The sequence below is a fragment of the Lutra lutra genome, chromosome 9 (genome assembly GCF_902655055.1).
Source record: "Lutra lutra chromosome 9, mLutLut1.2, whole genome shotgun sequence".
Taxonomy (NCBI): Eukaryota; Metazoa; Chordata; class Mammalia; order Carnivora; family Mustelidae; genus Lutra; species Lutra lutra.
Window position 1 is genome coordinate 5,770,487 of NC_062286.1, and position 22,860 is coordinate 5,793,346.

At 47.6% G+C, this 22,860-nt stretch overlaps 1 long non-coding RNA gene across 2 annotated transcripts; it reads right to left on the reverse strand.

Moving 5' to 3' along the window:
- Positions 1-1,516: 1,516 nt before the first annotated feature.
- Positions 1,517-20,347, reverse strand: LOC125109627 (uncharacterized). Of its 2 annotated transcripts, XR_007130310.1 has the most exons (6): positions 20,205-20,347; positions 18,638-18,822; positions 13,975-14,153; positions 13,155-13,260; positions 5,529-11,202; positions 1,517-3,596 (listed from the first exon to the last, which is right to left on the reverse strand). It is a non-coding gene; the product is annotated as an uncharacterized LOC125109627 (long non-coding RNA). The 2 variants fall into 2 exon arrangements; XR_007130311.1 differs by lacking the exons at positions 18,638-18,822; positions 20,205-20,347 and adding an exon at positions 16,602-16,687.
- Positions 20,348-22,860: the final 2,513 nt, after the last annotated feature.

The following is a 22,860-nucleotide window of genomic DNA, read 5'->3' on the forward strand; positions in this document are numbered from 1 at the left end:
GCAACATCTCAGTCAGTTGTGTACCCCAATACTAGACCAGGCACAGAGATGAGCCACCTGGAATCGGAAGTGCAAACAACATGGGGCCAGTATGTCGCCTTGGAAGAGCGTCACAGGGACTGAATCCAGCTTTGAACTCTGGCTTCCCTGCTTATTAGCTGTGTACGCCTTGAAAAGTGTTGTCGTTGTTCTGTGCCTGAACGAGAAACAGCACCAGTAGTAATACCTACCCACACGGGGACTGTGAGGGTTCCTTGTGATGATAGAATGAAGGCACCAGAGCCTGGCACATGGGAAACACTGAGTCAATGTGCACTTTGGGGCGCCTGGGGGGCTCAGTCGGTGAAGCATCGGCCTTTGGCTCAGGTCATGATCCCAGGGTCCTGGGATCGAGCCCCGCATCAGGTTCCCTCATCAGCAGGGAGTCTGCATCCTCCTCTCCCACTGCCCCTCCCCCTGTTCATGTGCACACACACCCGCATTCTCTCAATCTCTTGCGAATAAATAAATAAATCTTTTTAAAAACTAAAACTGAATGTGCACTTTCTCTACCTGTGTGCCCACCTGTCTCTGTGTGTCCGTATCTGTCTAGAACTTCCTCCGGTAACAGACTTTCAGCTCCTTGGGACCAGATGCCACGCCTAATTTCACCTTCCACCCAGCAGAGAGGGTAGCGGCTAAACAATGATTGATTTACCATTGTTAGATTCACACTTGAACTCAACTTTCTGTCATTTAAAAAAAAATAGTTAACAGAAGACATTGCTAAACAAAAATGTGGGCTTCTCCTTCCTCTTTGCACACAAGGCTCCCAGGGATTTTTTTTAAAGCCTTTGTAAAAGATCTTAGTTCTTGCAAGGACATCTGCAAAGAGAGCGAGAGCGGCATCAGGCCTGAGGGCCAACCCAGCAGAGAGCCACCGCATAAAACGTGAAATGTCCTGTGCATGATGCTGTCAGTCCCCATATGAGAATACGTACACACACACACACACCAGGGCAGGCACCCAAAGCGAACTACGGAATTATAATTGAATGCGCATCTTAATTTGTGAATGCTTCACAAGCGATTGCCCAAAAGACTTCGTTATGCCTGGAAAGACCTATCACCTATTTATCTGGGCACGATTTAGGAAGCAGAGGACTGTTATTTTTATGCTTCAGGTAAAAAAATGAATTTTGTCCTAAAACATGGAGGTGGTTGGTGTGAAGCAGCTGGCTAATTGTTCAAACCATGGACTTCACACTGTGTATGAAAGATAGACTTTAAAGGAGTCTTAGCATTGAAGGTACTTTCAGCAGAATGCCCATGAGTGTTGACTATGTGTCCGGGGCCATGAGAGGTGTGGGTGGCAAAAACAGACCCCAGTCTTATCAGAGGAGGGCCACCATGTAACCAGGACAGCAAGGGACATTTCGGCATCCAGGGATGGTGTCGGCACATTGGTGCTTTTTGGAAGTTTAGTCAACTTGACTTTGCAAAGACCTCTACAAAGGGGGCCCATTTAAAAATTAGATCAAGTGAAAATTCAAGTTTATTCAAGATCACACTTGGAATGTGCCATCACGTGCCCAACCAAAACCATTCATGAAAAACCCCAAGAAAATGTGCCCATATCATCCTTCTTCTGTTGTTATTGTTGTGGTTGGGGGTAGCAGCCCCAGAGGCAGATGTCTGGCCCCAAAACGGACATGTCTTGTCTCTCACCTGTTTTTCATAAGAGCGCACTGAATCTACAGGGGAAGAAAGTCTCCTGGAGCACAAAATTTCCCAATCCAGAGGCCAGTCCCTCCAGCACCACCAGCAAGGGAATACGGGCTTCTCCTCTTCCAGACCGCAGTGCTCTGTTCCATTCAGTCCACCCACAAGTGCTTCCATTCAATCAGCAGACACTCCAGGGTGAGTACCATGAGCACACATTAGGCCACATTTGGAAACAGCAGAGCCAAAGGACCCCAACCCCAACGGTGCAATTGCTAGAGTCTGGGCATCGAGTTTCATTCACAGGTTATTCAGGGGCAGGCAAACTACAGGAAAACAGATGAAATTGGAAAACCCAAACCAGGCTCTTCTTCTAGAAGCCCATCTCCTAGTCCAGGTGGGTTTCTCTTTGGAGCTCTTTGGAAGTCAGGGCACCGTGGTTCTCTGTGGCTGAGCTAGAGGTGTTGCTGCCTTGGCTCGGTGAGTACCCCCTTCCCCATCCCTCAGCCCCAGACAGCCCTTCAATGAGGCAACAAAGTTCTCCCCTGGAGAGTGCAGCCAAGTCAACTGCCAGGGCCTTCTGCTCTTCCAAGCCCCAACTTGAGCTCTTGACTGAGCCATGGGACCTCTGGCCAGAATTCCTTCCCATGCTTGGCTTATGGAGTCATGACTAAAGTGTCCTCGGCCTCCTCTGCCAACCAAATCACCTCCTGTGAGTTGCCTGCTTCTGTCTCTGAGCCAATTGTCTTCTACCCCATTATTGTTTTGCTTCCTGTCAATCAATTTATGGCTCATTATAAAATTAGCATCCCCACAGTTGCCACAACCTACAGAAGACTGTTTTTGTCTAAAGCTTTTTAAAAAAGCAGATTCATCAGGAGCTATTCTAGATAAACATATGCCACCCTTATATATAATAAGAATTTTGGAAGAGGGTTATGCTTCTTACTGCCTGATAAAAAAAAAATGTCATGCTTCCACGACTCACCAATGCTCATCAGCCTCCCAACCCAACAAGTCTATTCTGGTACCTAAATTCCTATTCATTCCTTTGAGTTAAGACTCACAGAATCTTTGGAAAACTGAATTTACATCAGCTGTGTTCCCCTGCTATTGACATTAGTAATTGGCTCAGATGTCAACAGGTGGTGATGGGCAGGACCCAGCTGGAAGGAAGGACAAGGGAGGCCAGAGGGGCCCCAGGGCCTGGCAATGGCATAGAGTCCAAGAGGAAGGAGGACTGAATGAGCGGTCTGAAGATCCCAACCTTGCCCTCTGCATCCTGAGACTTTGGCCTGTGGAAAACAAAGTACGATGCCCCTCACTCCAACACACTCGCTTTATCTGGAAGGCGTCTTTGCTGAACATCACAGTTCATGACTTCTTCTTCCTGTCTCTGCAACACCCTTGTCCTCCCATTTGACATAAGTATCGTATATCCTTTCATCAACAAACTCTAAATCCAAAGGGGAGGTTTTTAAGAACATCTCCAAATAAGGCCATATTTTGGCATTTAGCAATGGTGTCAAGAAGTCTCTCTGCTCAGGGATTGACTTTGCAGAAGCCATATTTTTTCCCAATCAAGAGTTTCATGATGCCTTTCAAGAAGCAGGAGGCCCAGCTGGAGCCCAAGCAAAGGCTGCAGTTTGGATGGACATGTCTGGGCAAGTGCCGCTGAAACATGGGGAGGACTCCGAAGGGCTCTTCCGGCCTCAGGAGCTTGGGGCCTGGTAGGATGACTCCGCTGAAGGGTAGAGAACACCAGGGACACAGGCTTCATCACATCACAGGGATGACCGTCCCAAGCACTAGAGTGGCTTCGTCTCATGATTATCAGCTGGAGAGTCTGGACGGACCCTGGAGGACTGGAGCTGGTGGTGCCCCAGAAAGGAAGGCTTTTGGTTGAAAGAGACAGAAAACATAACCGCAGCAGCTTAAACAAAAAAGAGACTCATTTATGTGGTTCAGGGCTGCCATTCTAAGATTCTAGGGGCCTCCAATTGGCAAGAACTATAGGGGCACCGTCTACCACACCTTCATTTGTTCCACCCAAAAGAAGAAAGAGGTCCACACGGTAGCAGAAGTTTTCAGGAACTATAAACAAACTCGGCTTCCTTTTGTCCCTTTCCTTTTGTCCCTTTTGTCCCTCAACTGTCCTTTTGCCATCACTGTACCGGGTGGCTACTCCTAGCTAGAAGGTAGAAAATGTAAGGGGGATTGAAAGTGGAGGTTGGGACCACCAGCTGGTAGCATCTCCCTTAAGGGGAGGCTTGTAACACGGCATTAGGCTATAGGGTGAACAGCAACACCCACAGTGCCGAACCAAGAAAGCATCTCTCTTACAACTGTGAAGAACCCAGAGCATTTTGGACACAATGAGGACAAACTCACATGGTGACAGTGGTGCCCTCACTGGCGTCCCCTCCCTACTGCAGCAGTGAAAGGCTCTGTGGCACACAGAGGTCTTTCTAGGGAAGAAAGGAGAATAAAGGGAGGTGCCCCAGGGAGAAGAGAAGAGACTGGCATGCACCCGTATGAGGAGCCCAAGTTCTTCCAGAGATAATGGAGGGCTTTGCCTATGCTAGAGGTCCTACCATATAGCAGGGGACTGTGCTGGAATCTCAGGGTTTGGGGAAATACAGTGACTTTCAGCAACTAGGATCTCCTAACTGTGACAAAATAAATAAAAGACCACCTGACCCTTGGCAGCAACACTGAACCGAGAATTCATTTGTGAACACGGTTCCTCCCTTTAGATGAAGAGGGAAACTCGGAATGGGCCGGGTCTCGCGTGTGTCAAATCCTTTGCCCCGATTGTTTTATTTATTAAAATAATTTAATTTATAAATAGGCATCATGTTCATTTCTGATAAGAAAATAGAGGTTCAATGATCTTGAGCAACCAATCGAAAAGGACTCAGCTAGAAAGTGGAAGAGCCAAACGAAAACCTACTCTCTACGCCCACAGTCCATCGTCAACGCTGCACGTGTGCAGATGACTCAACTTTATCTGGAGAGTTATTGGTATTATCTATCCTATGCCGCCTGTATCTGAGAAGATTGAAAACAGCTACCTCTAGGAAAACCCTGTCACCAGCTGCCTAGCTGAGTGATGTGTCTCTCAATGTCAAAGATAATGAAGATGCTGGGATTTTCCCCAAATGTTTAAAAAGTTGGGAAGCCCAGGAAAGTCCCGGGATCCCCAAACCCTGTAGCAATACTCCGTCTAAACCAGGGCCATCGTCCTTGCAAAAATCAATACAGTCACCCATTCAACGGCTCCAGGGAGGGTTAGGAAGGAGCTAGCGAGACACCATTTGAAAAGGAATCAAAAATCTCAGAAATCAAGAAAAAAATGATTTTTCATGTAATAGTTTTAAAAATAAAAATTAACGCAGGGATGCCGGGGTGCTTCAGTTGGTTTGGCATCCAACTCTTGGTTTTGGCTCAGGTCATGATCTTGGGTCATAGGATCGAGCCCCACATAGGGCTCTGTGCTCAATGGGGAGTCTGCTTGGGATTCTTTCTCTACCTCTCCCTCTGCCCCTGCCTGTGCTTTTGCAGGCACTCTCTCTCTCTCTCTCTCTCTCCTAAAAAATAAATAAAAATAAAAATTAATGCAAAAAAATCCATGATGTGCCAAATGTCAAAAATTTGAAATAAAGACTGATTGTCAGTTGTTTTAGGGTTCTTTAGTTTCCAAACAGTGGTTCCCCCCAGTGGCAGTTCCCAGGCCCCTTGGCCTTTGACACCCTTCTGGACAGCCCGTGAGGGTTAACAGCGCGGTACAAACAGATGGGGCAAGGTGGGCCTTTATACATACTCACAGTTTTTTATTGAGAAGCCTCTACTCCATTTTCTCTGTGGTTTGAGTACTGGAGGACATGTTGCTAAGTACAAATGAGGGGCACAGTCTTCCTTCTGCTTCAGGCCCCAGTTCAGCCCCTCTCACTCACACCGGTCATCCACAAAGAAAGCAGAGAAGACACAAACAAGGGTGGGGGTCTTAGACAGCCTTAGGGTCCATACCCCTGCAGCCTGGTCCCATCCAGGCAAATTCCACACGCAGATGTCACTGCGGCTCCTGTCAGACGTCCCTGTGTTTGGGTGAGACTATAACTTTCAAGTGACCCTAACAATGTCGGAACAATCTCTTTCCCCTCAAAAGACACCTGATGTGTAGTGGTGAGCAGACTGGAGCACCTTATTCATGACCAGTGCACCACTAATTGCTTTGACAATAATAGAAAGGCTAGAAGGTATTACACTGGGTACAGGACGTTGCAAACAGCGCTAGATTGATTTGCATTAAAAAGGTTGCAAGAGCAATTAACATCCCATTAATATGATATAAACACTAATTCATACCTATCCCAAGTGACCCCAAATTTTTATCACCCAACCAGTGCAAGGGTTGCTTCAGAAAACACGGTATGGATCCCCGCTAAGGGCAGGGAGCAGCTCCACCTTGGAAGGGGGTGAAGATCACGGGCACCACGGCCACGCTCCGTGTCTGCTCAGCCGCGATGGGGTAGCCAGTGCAAATGCCATGCGGGGGGTGCCTGGCCACTGAGGCCAAGGCTGTGGCATGCCCCTGATGCCCTGGGGACAGTCGGGCCTCTGAAGGAAGGGCTGCCCCACATGCTGGGCAGGGAGGGAGCTCCTGGAGAACAACGAGGTTTTCTACCAAACAGCAGCTCATAGTGATCAAAGTCACTGCCTTAAATAATTGATTTATTTCTACAAGTTTAAAAAAAAAAAAAAAACCCACCCTGGGGGGGGTGGTCATGAATTTTCAGAGATGTAATCGCAGCCCTTGGGAATGAGAGATGCCCAGAAGCGCCTACCTCTGGCAATGCCTGGGGATGTGAGGGAGGTAGCCACATCAAAGTTTGGCCCCACGGGAGATCATGCGGGAGATCACTTCTGGCAACATTTTCGACAATGTTTTCAGAAAGAAAAGTTTCTCCTGCTGCTCCTGCACCATGAATCCCTTCAGAGGAAGGAAAAGACAAAATGGGGATGGATAAGGGGGACCTGGGGTGGGACATCCACCTGGGTAAGACGAATGTCCCACTGCCATCCTTACCTCTAGGTGTAGGTAACGTGGGCTCTGGGATATGGATAAACACACACACACACACACACACTCACACACTCACATGCACAGACACACACAGTCATGCAGGCTCTGTCTCTGTTCAAGCTTCTCCCTGGGTCTTCCTCACCACGACAGTGCTGCACAGTTTCCTGGAACTCAGCTAAGGGACACAATGGCCGTAGTCCCTGTGCCCACGGTGACTGTTCACCAGCTCCCTGATCCATCCACGATGCAGAAGGGACACCCGCAAATGCAGCCGAATTCCAAAGATGCACTGAGGGCTGGTGTCGCCGACACCTGTTCAGGGGCTGTGGGGTAGGGAGGGGATTCAGAGCGAACCCCCGGGAGGGTGGAACATTAAGCACGAAATCTATGGGGCACATGTGGCCCATTGCCATCAGTGCCATGATGGAAAGGCACCAAGTCAGGAGCTGGGAGGGCTCCCTGGAAGAAGCCTGATCTGAGCGGACCTGGGAAGAGCGAGAACATTTCGATAGCCAGGAAGAGACAGAAGCATCCCAGGAGGATAAGAAGGCCGTCAGCAAAGGCACCACACAGGCGGCTCGATGCTGGTGGTCAGAGGCCAAAACTTTGAACCAAAACTGAGCAGCACTGCTCAGCACACAGACTGAGAAGCGGACCGTGTGATGAGACAGTGGGCCCTGGAGACGCGAGACATGGTCACTAGATCGGCGTTCACTGGCCTCGGAGCCCCGCACATGTGCACAGCGGTCCGTGCTTTTCCTCTGATAAAGGGTCGTCCCCTTAGAAGACACTACTCTTTGCCTGTGTCACCTGCTGCATTTCCTGATAACCTGTGGTCCCCCCCCCACCCGCCCCGGGGAGACGGTGGTGTTCGCACTCGCAGCCCTGCTCGAAGGGATGCAGGCTCGTGAGAGAGGAAAAGAGCCACTTGACACACGAACAATGAGGTGCAGCCGAGAGAAAGCTCAGACGCCGTCACAGAGCACCGCGTGGACAGTTCCACCAAAGCTCACCCGGGGCCTCGGGTGGGAGAGCCGAGTCTCCGGAGCGCGGGCCGTGAGCGGGGGCCAAAGGCTCAGTCAGACCAGACTCGAATCCCAGCACCACCAGTTCTCTCTGTGGCACCCTGGGCTCCGATCTGCGCTTCTCCAAACCTCCACTTATTCACCTGGAAAAGAGGGATAAGACCACCTGCTCGGAAGGCAAGTAGGATGTTACAAGCAGCACGGAGAACACAGCAGGTGCTCGATAGACAGCGGCTCCTATCATCATTACGGTGCTGGAAGTCCAGGCAGAGAGTGGCATGTACCCTCAAAGCAGAACCCACCTAGCCTAGCCCCCTGCTCCGGGGGCGTGGGGAGGAGTGGGAACCAGGAGGTGGGGAACTGGGGGGGGGGGCATGAGCCAGCAGCAGCACCACCACCTGGGAGCTTGTCAGAAATGCAGGGTCTTGGCCTCACCCCCCGGGTTCTGAGTCCAAATCTCCAGTTATGGAGACACCCAGGTGCCTGCTGTATACAGGAGAGTTTGAAAGCATCTAATACCCAAACAGTGGTTTTCAGTCCTGACTGCATATCCAGATAACCGGAGGGACTTGCAAATCACCCGTGCCTGAGGCCCCTCCCCGACCTATTAATTCCGAATCCCTAAGAACGGCGTGCAGTCTGTGTGGCCATATATGCAGCCAAGACCGAGAACCACAGGCTCTATCAGAAGATACGAAGCCTTTGGGACAGAGTCTCGGTATGACCCTCATGGGCTCCAGGCATGTTTGCCTCCATGGGTCCTTTCTTCCATAATACAGTATATAAAATTATATATTCCTCCATGGCGATAAAAAGAGGACTATGTTAATATTATTAAGACATTTTCTTCCATGTAAAAATTCCCTTTCAGTTCTAATTAAAATTAAAATACTTCATAAGCCCCTGAAAGTATCTCGGGCCTCAGGCACTGTCCCCACCATACCTCAGGAACAAATCGGCTCTGCTTGGGGATATTATATAAGGGCAAGACATAGTCGAGGAGACAGAAGAATGCTTGAGAGAGCCGTAAAGCTAGTGGTTTGATAGATGTGAGCTGATGGCTCACACATCCTGAGATCCTGATCCGTAAAAGAAGATGGAGAAGAGAAAGAGGAAGGGAGGGAGGGAGGGCGGGACATCTAAATACGAATGAAATTCTAACCAAATGGGGGAAGCAGAAGCAGAGGGAGGAAGAGCCTTTGCACACCCTGCAGCTCTAGCAGCAGAGCAAATCCGACCACTGATTGCACACCTGCTATCACTCATCCGTCCTTTCAATCACTCATTCTTCCGTTCCTCCAGAACAAAACAGAGCCAAGCCCAGACAGGTCCAAGTCGAGGACACTACCATCCCTTCCTTCCCTGGGTCAAACACTTGCGGCGGCAACCGCATACCTGCTTTGTTTCCTTACCTTCCCCAGAATGTGCGCGAGAGACCGTCCATTTCCTGGAATGACCAAACTTCATGAAAGCCGTTGTGACTTAAAAGAGATCATCCGGAATCATGGGAAAGTGAAGCAGAATGAGGACTGCAGCTCCCACCCCTTGAAATTACCAACTGTGTGGCCTGACAGCTGCTCCCAGGGGATGGTTTTTATAACTTATTTTTATTATATAAAAAACCTGGCTTGAAAGGGTTGATTACAAAAAAAGCAGCCCCTCGCCGGTGGGACTCTTGAGCGGGCCTTATTTATGCTGTAGTCCACACACAGAGAAGGGGGAGCATAGGACCAAACGAGAACGCCCCACAGGATGGTACTTGCAAACCAGGGAAAATACAAATTCTGCTTCTCATGGGCACTTCTTAGAAGAAGAGGAAGAGGGAAGAAAAGCGGTATTTAGAAGTTGCAGTGAGGCCTCGTAATTAGAAATACAGTACCATTATTCCCTGCACAAAAGAGCAGGGAGTTTGGATGTGAAAATGAAACCTTGTGAATGGGAAAGTTTCAAGTAAACAAAAGATTAATTGCTGTATGCTTTGGCCCTTGCATTGAGGGGAAAGAAAAGCTACCATGCCTGCATGCTTGCATGGGAGTTCTTGGGGAAAGGATAACTCTAAAGGATGGGTTTCCCTTAATGAGATTTTTTTATATTACAAAATATAGGTGGTCGGTAATATTTCAAACCTATGATGCCCTGCCTGAAGACCATGCTAGAAATTGCCGAAACTCAATAAAATGGGGTCCAGTCTAAATTCGCAGTTGGTGCATTTATGCTTTGCACATTCAACACCCTTTATAAATAATGATTAAGACCCCTTCCATTAATGGAAAGTATCATCCCCTTCATTATACCACTGAGGAACTCCGTGTAGAGGGACCTAGATGCATCCGAGAGGGAATCTGTCTGGAGGTCATTCCCATGCTGATGAGGCCCCAGGAAAGACACAACAGACCCTTCTAGTTGGGTGATCCTGGGACCAGATCACCGAGACCCAGGGAAAGACACAACAGACCCAGGACTAGATTGGTGTGTGGCACAGGCTAGGCGCTCAATAAATAGACAGGTATGAAAGGAAGGAAAGATGGGTGGAAGAAAGGAGGACAGGAAAGAAATGGTATGTGGGATGGGAGGGGGCAGAACCAGAAGAGGGGTTGGTAGCATGTCACGTGTCATGCCTCAAGAAATTATTCCAAGGTCCTTCCCAAGAGAATAGTGTGGTTTTATGTATTAATTTGATGGTGAGAATTAAAGCCTTGATTATACATTTTTTTTTAAATCTTGTAAAAGTATAAAGTCTGAGGAAACACAAAGGCTAACTAGTTATTTACCAGATTCTTCAAATCTTGTCTTTCTCTTTCTTCATTTACCTAAGACTGTAGCCACTTCTGTTTTTTCAAAACAAGTCCACTCCTGGCCTAAGGTGCTTCTCTCTTCTGGGTGGTAGTTTGTAGGTCCCCACTATATCTGCCTGCTCCCATCAGGATGGCCACCCTTGGAACTGGCAGGTGTCTGTCCTCACCTCTGTGCAAACACAGGTATTTTCAAATCAATGCAGTGGGAATGCACGTGCATCCTGGACTCTTCATTAAAACAAAGGCTGTAGACATGCAACATCTTCCTTACACTCCCAAGGCGCCAGGCCATCACAGATTGTCTATAAATAGCAATTTAGATATGAGAACTCAGCACTGGGGCGCACAGCCTCCATCCACTAAATGGGAACAGCCAGCAATGAGGCCCTGGCACCGATGGCAGGTGGGATTCTGGAAGCCCTTGGCAGGTCGTCATGGTGGCACTGTCAACACTTTTCCCACTGGTGCACTGGCACAGACACCACAGAAGGGAAGGAAGGTACTAAGAGCTACAGTATCTCAGACACGGGAGAGCTGCAGAAAGTGATAATTATGAGGATAATGGAGTTGAATGGCTGTCACCAAGTGTCATCATCTGTTGGAAAAAGACAAAGGAAGCCTAAGAGTTATTAATCACCAATTTAAGGCGCGTCGTGCAAATCAGAGGCCTCAGTGGCAACATTGAAGAAGATGCATCTCTTTTAGCTAGGGATTCCGGAAAGCTGAAGGTCAGGCTCAGGACTTAGTCATCAGGGCTGCAGAGCTCCAGAGAAGGTTAAATCCTCAGGCCCAACAAGCCCACGATGCCAGTGAGGGACTCTGATTGGAAGGGAGTGGGACCCTGATAATTATCACGGGGATTTCTAGGTCAGAGGTCACACAAAAATCCCTTTGAGGACCCTCTACACCTGCGGAAGAGGCCCTCTTTTCCTGTCGAAGGCTAGTGCTCTGCCCTTTCTGGAAAATTCTGCAGAGGGCTCTGCCCCACCGGCAGCAGATATACCCCAAGATCGACTCCCACACGCCCTCCCACCTGCAGACCAAGTTATAGCAACACCCCGCTGGGGAAGCTCTGGAGCTGCTACAGGGAAGAAGAGACTATAGGACCCAGCCTAGAGCCCTCAACAGGACCCCACATGGGCTGGATTGGGAGACACAGAACCTAAGTGTGCAATAGGGAGCGTGACTCCGTGCGGGCGAATCTTCCGTAATACGGAATATGTGATATTCTGGCAAGGCCCCAAGGCAGGCGGCCATGCTGCTAGGACAGCCTGCAAGGAAGAAGCATAAATGCCCAGACTGCCCTCCACACAGTGGGATAGAGGAGGAGGAGGCTCAGAGAAGTGGTCTTTGCAGAGCAGATCTGTTACACGAAGTCGGAAAGCCAACCAACCATGCTCATCAAGGAGCCCAGGAGGAAGCACTCCCCCACCCCGCCTGCTGTCGGGGGGCAGTGCCAACACCCCAGAAGGACCATCTTGTCGTCACCCAGCTGGACTGCCTAATGGAAATGCACTGATGGAGTCTTGAAGTGATAAAAGCCCCTGTGGCATCTAACTAGGTGCAAGGGGGCCACGATGATAATTGGGCAACATGGCTGGAGTAGCAGCCACAGGCACCTGACCCAGAGAGTGTAGCAGACACAGCATGCTTCCAACCGAGAGAGACAGGCGGTCGCAAGAGCACTATTCAATCTACACACTCAAAAAAAAAAAAAAAAAAAATTTTTTTTTCAAGGAAAGGTAATCAAGAGGTTGAATCAAGATAATCGAACTGTCCCAAGAAAAAGCCACATCTCAGTACCAGACTTGGTACCTGGACCTAAGCCAGTTCTCAGGCCCCACGTCCACTGCCTGAAGAACAGGTGGGTCCCTGGGAGGGAAGACCCGTGGCATCACAGCAAGTGCACAGGGGAAAGACTCCCCTCATTCTTTTCCACAAAGGCCACACCATGCACTTGGGTAACCACACGCTAGAGGACAGGGGATGCCCAGACCCCTTGAGACTGTTGGGCACAAGATGGAGAGGACACTGATAACTGGGGGCCTAATGCAGGATCCTTGAGCCCTGCATCAAAGTGGAGGTGTGTGGGGCCAAGGGTAAGGAAGACCTGGCTTGGTCTGGCTCAGAGTGGCTTCCCTGGGTCCACACACCCAATACATGGTCTTATCCCAAACCCCTAAGGTATAATTTAAAGGGACTCTGGAAATGGGAAGACCTACTACATTCGTTTCTGGAGTAGGAGGTCAGAATGACCACAGTGGGAAAATTCAGTGGAATCCCTGAAATGCATCCCCTCCACGATGAACATCCACACCAAGATAGGAAATCGAAAATATATCCCACACCTGGAAGAAATGCCAGAGGTTAAAGACCTAGAAGGTGCAGGGTGTGACGCCAACACGCATCTAGTTAATTCACCAATCTGGCCCCTAAATCCCAGCATGCTTTACAGGACAGGTCAACCAAATAGCAACGTCATCTGTAACTTCCAGTTGGGGTAGCTTCCCCAGAATGGAGTAGCTTCCCCAGAGAGAAGTAACACACCTCGAGCCCATGGGATTTAGCCACAGGTGTGGCCACTGCATCCTCCTCCACTATTCCGCTATCAGGAAGGTACTATCACAGGGTAGTCTGTATGTGTTTGGGCCACCTGCAGGGAGGGAAAGAGGGAAAATCAGAAGACTAAGGCAGAAACTGGAGAAGACACACAGGAAGGATGGCTAGAAATAGGTACTGAGTGTACACACACCTTACTCTTGAACACCGATGGTATGTTGTGTACTGCTCTGGGCCCTGGAGATCAGCAGCAAAGCAAACAGGGAAGAACAAATGGCCTGACCCATGAGGGGCTTCCTTACCCCTGGCTGTCATTGTTGTTGTTGTTGTTGTTGTTGTTGTGGGTACATAAGAGATTGGGGTGGGGTGCTGAGGACACTTAGAGGAAAGGACAGACAGACAGATATGGTCCCACACACTGGGCCCTGGAACAGGAAGGCCATCCTCTGGATGTGTAGCATTGTGGAGAGAGACACATACGCAGGGAGAAAGCATCTAGAGACCGTGCAGACCAGGACGAGGAGGACTTGGGCTCAGGAAAGAGAAGATGGCGAAGGACACATACAACAGACACGTGAAAGATACAAGGCAGTCTACAGACTGAAAGTGTGTGTCCCCTCAAAACCAATGCATCGAAGCCTAGTCCCCAGCGTGACAGCATCAGGAGGAGAGTCTCTGGGAGGTGAGCAGGTCATGAGTGTGGAGCCTCCTCAACAGGACCGGGGCCCTTCCTGGAAAAGACACCAGAGAGGGGACCTCCCTCTCTGCCAGACAGCATGTTCCTGCAAACCAGGAAGAGGACCCTCACCTGCCCATGCCAGCACCCCAATCTCAGACTTCCAGCCTCCAAAATGGTGAAAATAAATCTCTGTTGTTTAAGCCCCTCAGGCCGTGGTGTTTGTTAAAGCAGCTCAAACTCTGTGTGATGTGTCCTGCCTCTCAGCTTGGGCAACCGGATAGGTAGGGTATCACGAGGCAAAATGGGAACTTGGAAGGAGAAAGCAGGAAAAACACTGACTTCAGCTTTGAGGCTGTGAATGGGAGGAGGCTGTGGGACCTCCCCCCACTTCAAGTGCACTTAAGATGTGGGCTAAAGTCTAAGGTTTATCCTTGGAGGTGATGGCTGCCACCCGTAGAAATCCTAGAAGGGTCAGACATTGCAAAGAGACCCCGGAGATAAGGACCAAGCAGGAGGAGACAGCCACATTGACTCGGCTAAAAGCATCTAGTGAGCAATGCCCCTGGGAATACAGGAAGGCCCCCCTGGGAAGGCCCATCAGGCTGTTGGCTTCTTTAACAGCAACAAAATGGGTGACCCACAGGCAATGGTGAATGGAGAAACATGGTGGTACCTCATCTCTGCACACATTCACCCGGTCCTACCAACTCTCTGCCTCTTCCTTCACTGCCACTCAGTCCCTCCTAACATGCTTCACTGCCTTCTTCCCCCAACAGGAAATTCAGCCAATGTAATTGTGAGACAATGTGAGACAATGAAATTGTGGCCCTTATTTTACTGGATATATTTTTTACTTCCGAGGAACTGGGATACATTGGGGAAAGTGCCAGTCATGGGAGGTCCCAAGCCCGTTCTCTGCTCTCCTACCTCAGGGGAAGTGCACCTGCCACCGGAGTTGCCCATGGGCGTCCAGGTCAAGAGGGTGATGGTTCTGCTTTATAGACCAACACGTTTTCCCAGGAAACCACACCAGCTACCCTCGTTCATCAGCTAACTTCACTCCACACTCATGAAGAGTCAACCAAAAATCACCAGGAATTTGAAAAGGAAAAAAAATTAGATGAAATATTCAAGAGAAAGAAATGGACAACTGACCCCAGTGAAAAGAGAAATGATTATTGAAACAGAAGAGAACTTTTTACATTTTAAAGCATCCTTAGAGAGATCTCCAGATGCAGATAACAAGGATAATAGAGAAGAGGAAATAGAGAAATAGAAGGAGAGAATCTTCTTGACTAAAGAGAGACCTGAGTTTTCAAATAGAAAGGGCATAGCCAGTATCAAACAGGATGAGTGGAAGAGAATACAAAACTACCTCCTGTACACTGTTAATGTTGTAGAACCCCAACGATAAAATGAGAGCCCTCGCTGTTTCTAGAAGAGAGAGAAAAAAAAATAAAGATGATCTACAAAGGACAAGAACTAAGCAGACCTCAGACGTGCCAATAGAATGTAATGTTGGGGGATGAAGAAGCAAAACATTTTAGATTTTATGGGAAAACTGAAAGGCTATTCCAAACTATCAGCCAAGTCAGGTGGTATAAAATAAAGATATTTTTAGAGTTTTTGGACTCAGAGAGTTTTACTTCCCTTTCTGAAACTATTGCCAAGCAATACTTGCTAGGTCGTCTCCTTAGCACACTGTAGAAACTAATTTTGAACCTTCACATCAACCCTACAACATTATATTTATCCTAAGCTGATAGACAGAGACGCTGTGGCTCAAAGAAGTTACACTTGGGGAAAATGAAAAAGGACCTCAAGAAAAAAGATGCTATAAAATTTAACTCGCAGTGAACAAAGGAGGACATCAAGGAGAGCAATCCAAGGCTAAGAGCTGTGTGGTGTGTTTAGAAAGCAATGGACCCATTAAGAGAGAAACCAAGCACGCTCCGCGAAGGTCTTTGTCTTTCTGTCTTAGAAACAAATCCGGTTACGTACATTGTATGATTAAGATCCTGAAAGGTCTAAAAGACATGAGGGTGCATATGTTCCTTCAGTCAGCAGTTACAAAAATAAAAAACAAAGAAAAGAAAGGACATAAGAAACACCAGTGGGGACAAGGGCGTCTGAGTGGCTCAGTCAGTTAAGCAACCAACTCCAGATTTCAGCTCAGGTCACGAGCTCAGTGTCCTGGGATCAAGCCCCGTGTTGGGCTCCCTGCTCAGTGAGGAGTCTACTTGAGATTCTCTCCCTTTCCCTGTGCCCCTTCCCCTGCTCTCTCTGTCTCTCTCAAATAACTAAATAAATCTTAAAAAAAAAAAAAAGGAAAGAAAGAAACATCAGGGGTGAGAAGAAAGGGAAGGTAGCTGTACAGAACACACATGGCCCAAAGATGGAGCAAATTTAAAGATGCCCTAATTTTGAGCAATAGGTAGAGTTTAGGAAAAGGAAAACTACATTTAGTCCTTACTCTTTTTTTTTTTTTTTAGTCCTGACTCTTAGAAGATTACCCTTAAAATAGCACCAATTTAGTAACACAGAACCCTTCCTTAATTTGTTTTGCAGGAAAAATACTAAATAATCATAGTAATAGAAACACTGCTTTTTTAACTCTTCCTTTTTAGAATCGATCCTTAGGAACCTAGAAAACATTTTAGTTATGATAAACATAGAAATATAATATGAAGGTATGATGGCATAGCTGGAAAAAGAGGGAAGAAAGTTGGGGATTATAAAGATGCTAATTTTCTCACCTTTATTAATGGGGAACAAGAGATATTGCCTCAGGTTCATGGCTCTCTAGCTGTTCTATAGCTCCAAAGGTGTGATCCAGGAAAGAAATCATTAATAAGCTGATCATCCTTAAAATTACAAACCTCGGGCGCCTGGGTGGCTCAGTGGGTTAAGCCGCTGCCTTCGGCTCAGGTCATGATCTCGGAGTCCTGGGATCGAGTCCTGCATCGGGCTCTCTGCTCAGCAGGGAGCCTGCTTCCTCCTGTCTCTCTGCTGCCTCTCTGCCTGCTTGTGATCTCTCTCTGTCAAATAAATAAATAAAATCTAAAAAAAAAAAAAATTACAAACCTCTGCTCTGGGCAAGACAATGTCAGAAGAATGAGAAGACAAGTCACAGACTGGGAGAAAATATTTGCAAAAGACATATCTAAGAAACAACTATTACCCAAAATGTACCCCAAAATCACTCAAAACTCAACAGTAAGGGGGTGCCCAAGTGGCTCAGTTGTTAAGCGTCTGCCTACGGCTCAGGGCCTGATCCCAGGGTCTTGGGATGGAGCCCCGCATCAGGCTAAACCTGCTTCTCCCCTTTCCCACTCTCCCTGCTTGTGTTCCCTGTCTCATGGTGCCTCTCTCTGTCAAATAAATTTTTAGAATCTTAAAAAGAAAAAAAAAAAAAACCTCAACAGTAAGAAGGTAAGAAATGGACTTAAAAATGAGCAAAAGAGCTGAACAGTTTACCGAAGAAGACAGGCAGATGACGAGGAAGCAATTGAACAGATGTTCCATCTCCTAGGTCATCAAGAAGATGCGAATTAAAACAGCCTCAAGATACTGCTACACACCTAGGAAGATGGTAAAAATCTAAAGTTGGTGGATCAAGAAATAGGTAAGCATAGTACTTAAAGTTGTGAAACTATAGAAAAACTTAGAAAGTACATAACCAGCAAAAGTCAAGATATGAAGGAAAGATGAGAGGGTATGTAAAGGCACTAAGTCAACCTTCCTTCCTTCCTTTCTTAACCCCTACCTGGGGCTTGAACTCACAACCCCAAGATCAAGGGTCGTGTGCTCTACCAAAGGAGCCAGCCAGGCGCACCCCTTACATCTTCCTTGGTGAAGACTTAATGCTCCAAAGTTAATTGATTAAGATACAGTGGTAAAATAATTCCAGATGAAATTACGGAGGTAATTTCTAGAAGACTGAAACCCCAAATTGCTTAGCTCTGGAGCTGGGTGGACTGAGAACGAGAAGATGTCTACAAAGACATTTTTATTTTGCATCCTTTGCACTGCTCAGAATCGAGGGTATATAATGCGCATGTAGTGATTTATAATTTAAAAAGCAATTTTTTTAATCACCAGTAATTTTTCTGTTAGGGAAGAATACAGCCGAAGGATGAAGTTCATGGAAATTTTTCTAGAAGCTTAATAATAGATGTCAGGAACAAAGCGTTGCTGAAAATAATGAATTTTTGAATTTTGAAATGCCTTGAAGTTTTCCTCAAATTGTCAATCTCCCAAAGGGTGTTCCTCCAAGTCCTACTTGTCAGACGCACTACAAAGTTCAAATTATAAAAATCTTACCTGTAATTGGAGCCAGCTGCAACCTTTTTGACAAGGACTAATTGCCAATAATGATTTAAGTGCTGAAAATTCGCAGGCCACAATTGTTTTAAATAGGGGAACCTCTCACAGCTTTCTCTGAAAAGAACTGTTAATCTTTGCTGCTGACTTAACAAATCCTTCAGTCACCTGTTTGCCATCATTTTCATGAGCTGATAACGTGTTTATTGGAGTCATAATGTGCAGGTGGAGGAAAAAAGGTCTCGTTTGATGGCACTGGGATTTCGTCTGACATTTCTACGTGGGAAACGTTGGCGCGAGCTTCAGGCTTGGCTATAGCAGAGAAAGACAATAAAGGCCCGCATGATTTTGGTTTTTGGTTTTTTTTTTTTTAATTCAAGGTAAATGAAAAGTCAGCATTTGACAGATACTTGTAACTTTAGATGATGTGGCTGGGAGACCCCATACCCTACACGGTTGTCCCTTTTACCTGCTGTCAATCAAGGGCTCCTGGCATTGGCAGAGACGGAGGCCCGGGCTGGGGTCCCGCCGTCTCCCTCCAACCTCGGCATCTCCGTCTGGCTTTGGATGAGTCTGATGTTTTCAGCCTCAGCATCCCGTCCGCTCCCTTTGGGGCTCGTCTGGTTCAGGGCATTTCTCCTACAGCTTCTAGTTCTGGAGAGAGAACAATGGAAGCACATGCCAAGAGCTAAGGTGACCTTTGCCTTTGCAATTCTACAGCTAGAATTTATCTGAAGCCACAAGAAGAGATCCTGTGTAAATGTGGAGCTGCGAGGGTTTAATCCGAGGCTTGTTCCGAATGGCGGGAAACCGGAGTCGGCCGGGGAGGGGGATGGGGCCGAGACTTAGAACTTAGATGGGGAACAGACGTGCAGCACCGGGTGGCAGCATGACCCGGGGACACCTGGTTTCGCGGGAACCCCCACTCGCAAGGCCAGTCTTCGGCACACGGCCTAAACCCTGCCAGCCTCAACAGGCCGGTGAGGGAATCTCACCCCGGCAGTAGCCAGTAAGGCCTGGCTTTTATATAAAGGCCCTGGCATGCTGTGAACACTTGATCTGTGCCACGGAATAATAAGAGAAATAATAAGATGGTAGCAGCAGTAACAGTAAACCATAAAAATCATGAAGGGAGGGACACCTGGGTGGCTCAGTTGGTTCCCTGGGTGGTGGGATCGAGTCCCGCATCGGGCTCCTTGCTCAGCAGGGAGCCTGCTTCTCTCTCTGCCTCTGCCTGCCACTCAGCCTGCATTTGTGCTTTCTCTCTCTCTCTCTCTCTCACTCTCTCTGATAAATAAATAAATAAATATCTTTTTTTTTTTTAAATCATGCTGAAGGGGCAGACACACTGACGGAAAAAAATACATACCCGTAGGAATTCGTGGACAACAAAAAAGTAGTTGTTCTTGACCTCAGCAAAGGAATATATGTGGGGTGCCTGGGCGCTCAGTCAGTGAAGCGTCTGCCTTCGGCTCAGTTCATGGTCCCAGGGTCCTGGGATCGAGTCCCACATCGGGCTCCCTGCTTCCTCTCCTTCTGCCACTCTCCCTGCTCGTTCTTTCTTTCCTCTCTCTCTCTCTTCTCTTAAAAAAATCTTTGAAGGAATAAGCTTAAAAATATAAATTTAAAAAATCTTTAAAGGAATATATGCATAATAAAAGGCTAATTATCAAAGTAGAATGTTCAACGGTGATTACCCCTAAGGAAGATTGTCCCTCAGTTCATCGTAGAATTATAATGAATTTATTCCCTTTCTGTTTCTCAGTATGGTACAAACTACAAGGAAGGTGTTTTACTTTAGCAATTCACAGACACCGCCTCCCCCCAAAAAAATCACATTTTAAAAAAGTATCTCTGTTCTAGATTATTCCAAGGCAGAGAAACTCAGAATTGGAAGGAACTTTCAGTGCTCCAGACTGATGAGGAAAGCGATACCCCGCCTGGGAGAGTAGCCCCCGGGGCCTCCTCCCCGCGGAACACAGCGCCCCAGGAACACCATGCAAAGCACATGGATCTGGGCCTCCCCAGGGACAGACCTATCTCTGCTCTCTCTTCTTCCATCCTGAGTGCGGGCACGGTGCCCGGCGCCCAGCAGGAGCTCAACAGCCCCTTGTTGAATGGCTGCAGTTAGAGGACCTACAAAGAGCTGTAAAAGCAGCAGGTAATCCTCCTGGGGGCCTTCAGAGAGCCTTGGCCAGGTGGGCCCCTGGGCGGGCCCCCCGGGCCACCACCCGCACCTCTGCCCGCAGAGGATGTGACCAAAAGATCTCCAGCCAAGGAAACAGCCACAGGAACCTGACTCACCCTGAGTCCAGGAAGAGGCTATTGTCTTCGTACAGAGAAGCCTAAGGTCTGGCAAGACACTGTGTGAGGAAATCGGGAAAAGCGAGGTTATGTAATCAATTTCCATTCTCCCATTTATTTCTGGGCCCAAGTAAGAGGCTGTTTGGCTACTGGGGAAAGGTCATTTACCATAAACTGTTACTAGCTAATCACGGTTGAATGGGTTTTTCTGGCGGGAGAACGCGTGCATATTCACCAGGGCCCTGGGCCTTCCTCCGCAGTAACATGTGAGACCCGCAGGCAGGAGGGGCAGGGTGGGCAGGGCTGGCAGGCAAGGAGCGCCTCTCCACTCAGTAAATCACCTTGCCTGACAGCGGCTTCCCCACCCAAGGAACCCCGCCAGGGAGACTATAAAGGACAACTCTACACACCTTTCCGCCAGCCCGCCTACCCCTGGGCCCGTTCCCACACCCTCCAACAAATGTGCTCCCTGGGACATTTTTATGATTGATTCGTTTCATTTAAAGTTAATCACGTTATCCTTTTCATCTGCTCTTCGGTACCTCTTACAATTGGAGAGAGGTGGAGAGAGGTTCAGAAAATAAATTAATTAATTAAATACTCACTGATTTCCCAAGACTTGATTTTTCCCCAGCTCCCTGCTCGTAAGTGCTGAAGATGCGGACTTGATGTCTGTTTTGCTAGGAGCCATTTATCACCCGGGTGAAATCAGACTGCTGTTTGGAAGGCAGGTCCAGGATTGATGAATCCCTTTTCTCTGGGAATGAATTTAATCCCCAAGGGTGGACGTGGTATTAAAAGGCTTGGACCGCCGCACCTGTGGCATTTGAGACAACGTGAGTGGCAGCTGAGCCTGGAAACCCGCTCCCATCCCCTGCACGCCACGTCTACACTGAGCCGTAAACATTTTTATCTTTCCAAGTCTGGAAAAAGCTCGGTTAAGTGCTCGACTTCCAATTAGTTGGGCATAAAACAATGACTTTGGTTATTAATGAATTCAAAAGCAATGAAATCGACTTGTGCATTTTCACTATTTTTAGTAGGAGTTTTTAAATTATTAACTGAAGATACTTTTAGAGTGCATCCATTTTTATGCTCCAGCCCAATTTCTTTCTTTCTTTTAAGATTTTATTTATTTATTTATTTGTCAGAGAGAGAGCGAGCACACAAGCCGGGGAAGAGTCAGGCAGAGGGAGAAGCAGGCTTCCGGATGAGCAGGAAGCCCGACGTGGGACTCGATTCCAGGACCCCAGGATCATGACCTGAGCTGAAGGCAGATGCTTCAACGACTGAGCCACCAGGGTGTTCCATGTTCCAGTCCAACCTCTTGTTATATTTGAGCCAATTCCCTCTTGGAATTTATAGTCCAGTGTTCTCGTGAGGGTCAGAGCCCAGGCAAGAGGCCATCAGGCACATTAGAATCACCTGGGGAGCCTAACAAGCTATGGATGCCTGGGTACCACCCCCAGGAGTCTGAGTCGATGTCTGCGAGAGGGCCTGAGAATCAGGATTTGTTTTCAAAGTTCCCCTGGGATTCTAATACACAGCTCACCTTTAACAACACCGGTTTGAAGTGTTGTATCCCTTTATACTCCATGTCTTCTAGTCCATTCCTGTAAATGTTGTTCTTTTCCGTATGGCTTTCTCAACATTGACTTTTCTCTAGCTTACGTTACTGCAAGAATACAGTATCTAAAACATAGAACACAGGAGGGGTTGGCCCTCTTAATCCCTGAGTTGTTGAAGGATCAACTGTATAACCAAATTTGAGAACCAGGGCTATAAGAGAATGAGCTTGGTATTTTTGAAACAAGCATAGCAGAACTCCAAATAAGATATCCTTCTTGTAAATGGTCAGCTATTGCCCATGAAGCAAACCTGACTTCCTAAATCATTTCCTTGATCAAGTTGGCAATTGGATAAATAAAACTTATGTCTTCATGGACAAGTGGATTGCTTACATAACCAATTATCTTCACCTTCTTTAAAACTTGTGGGCAAAACAACCATTGTGGCTATTAGGAGTACTTTGGTTCTACAGAGTGTTTCCAACTGGTCAAGCAGCTCACCTGCCTCAGTTTAACTTTATTCATTAGTTGATATGATGTCATTGTGCCGAATACCCATCACTTATTTTCTGCTCCCATATCTACTCACCACTGCTGCCACTCACCCATCACCCATCCACCCACCCGCCCATTCTGCCATCCATTCAACCCGTCGGTAGGCACTAGTATTACAAGAAGGAATGACACATTCCTGTACTAAAAGAGCTCACCATCCAGTACGGAAAGTAGACGAGTTAACAGAAATCACCAGAAAGGGTGAGAAATGCTATATGAGAGGTAAATCAGGGTGCCAAAAGGACACGGAAGATAGGCACCTCAT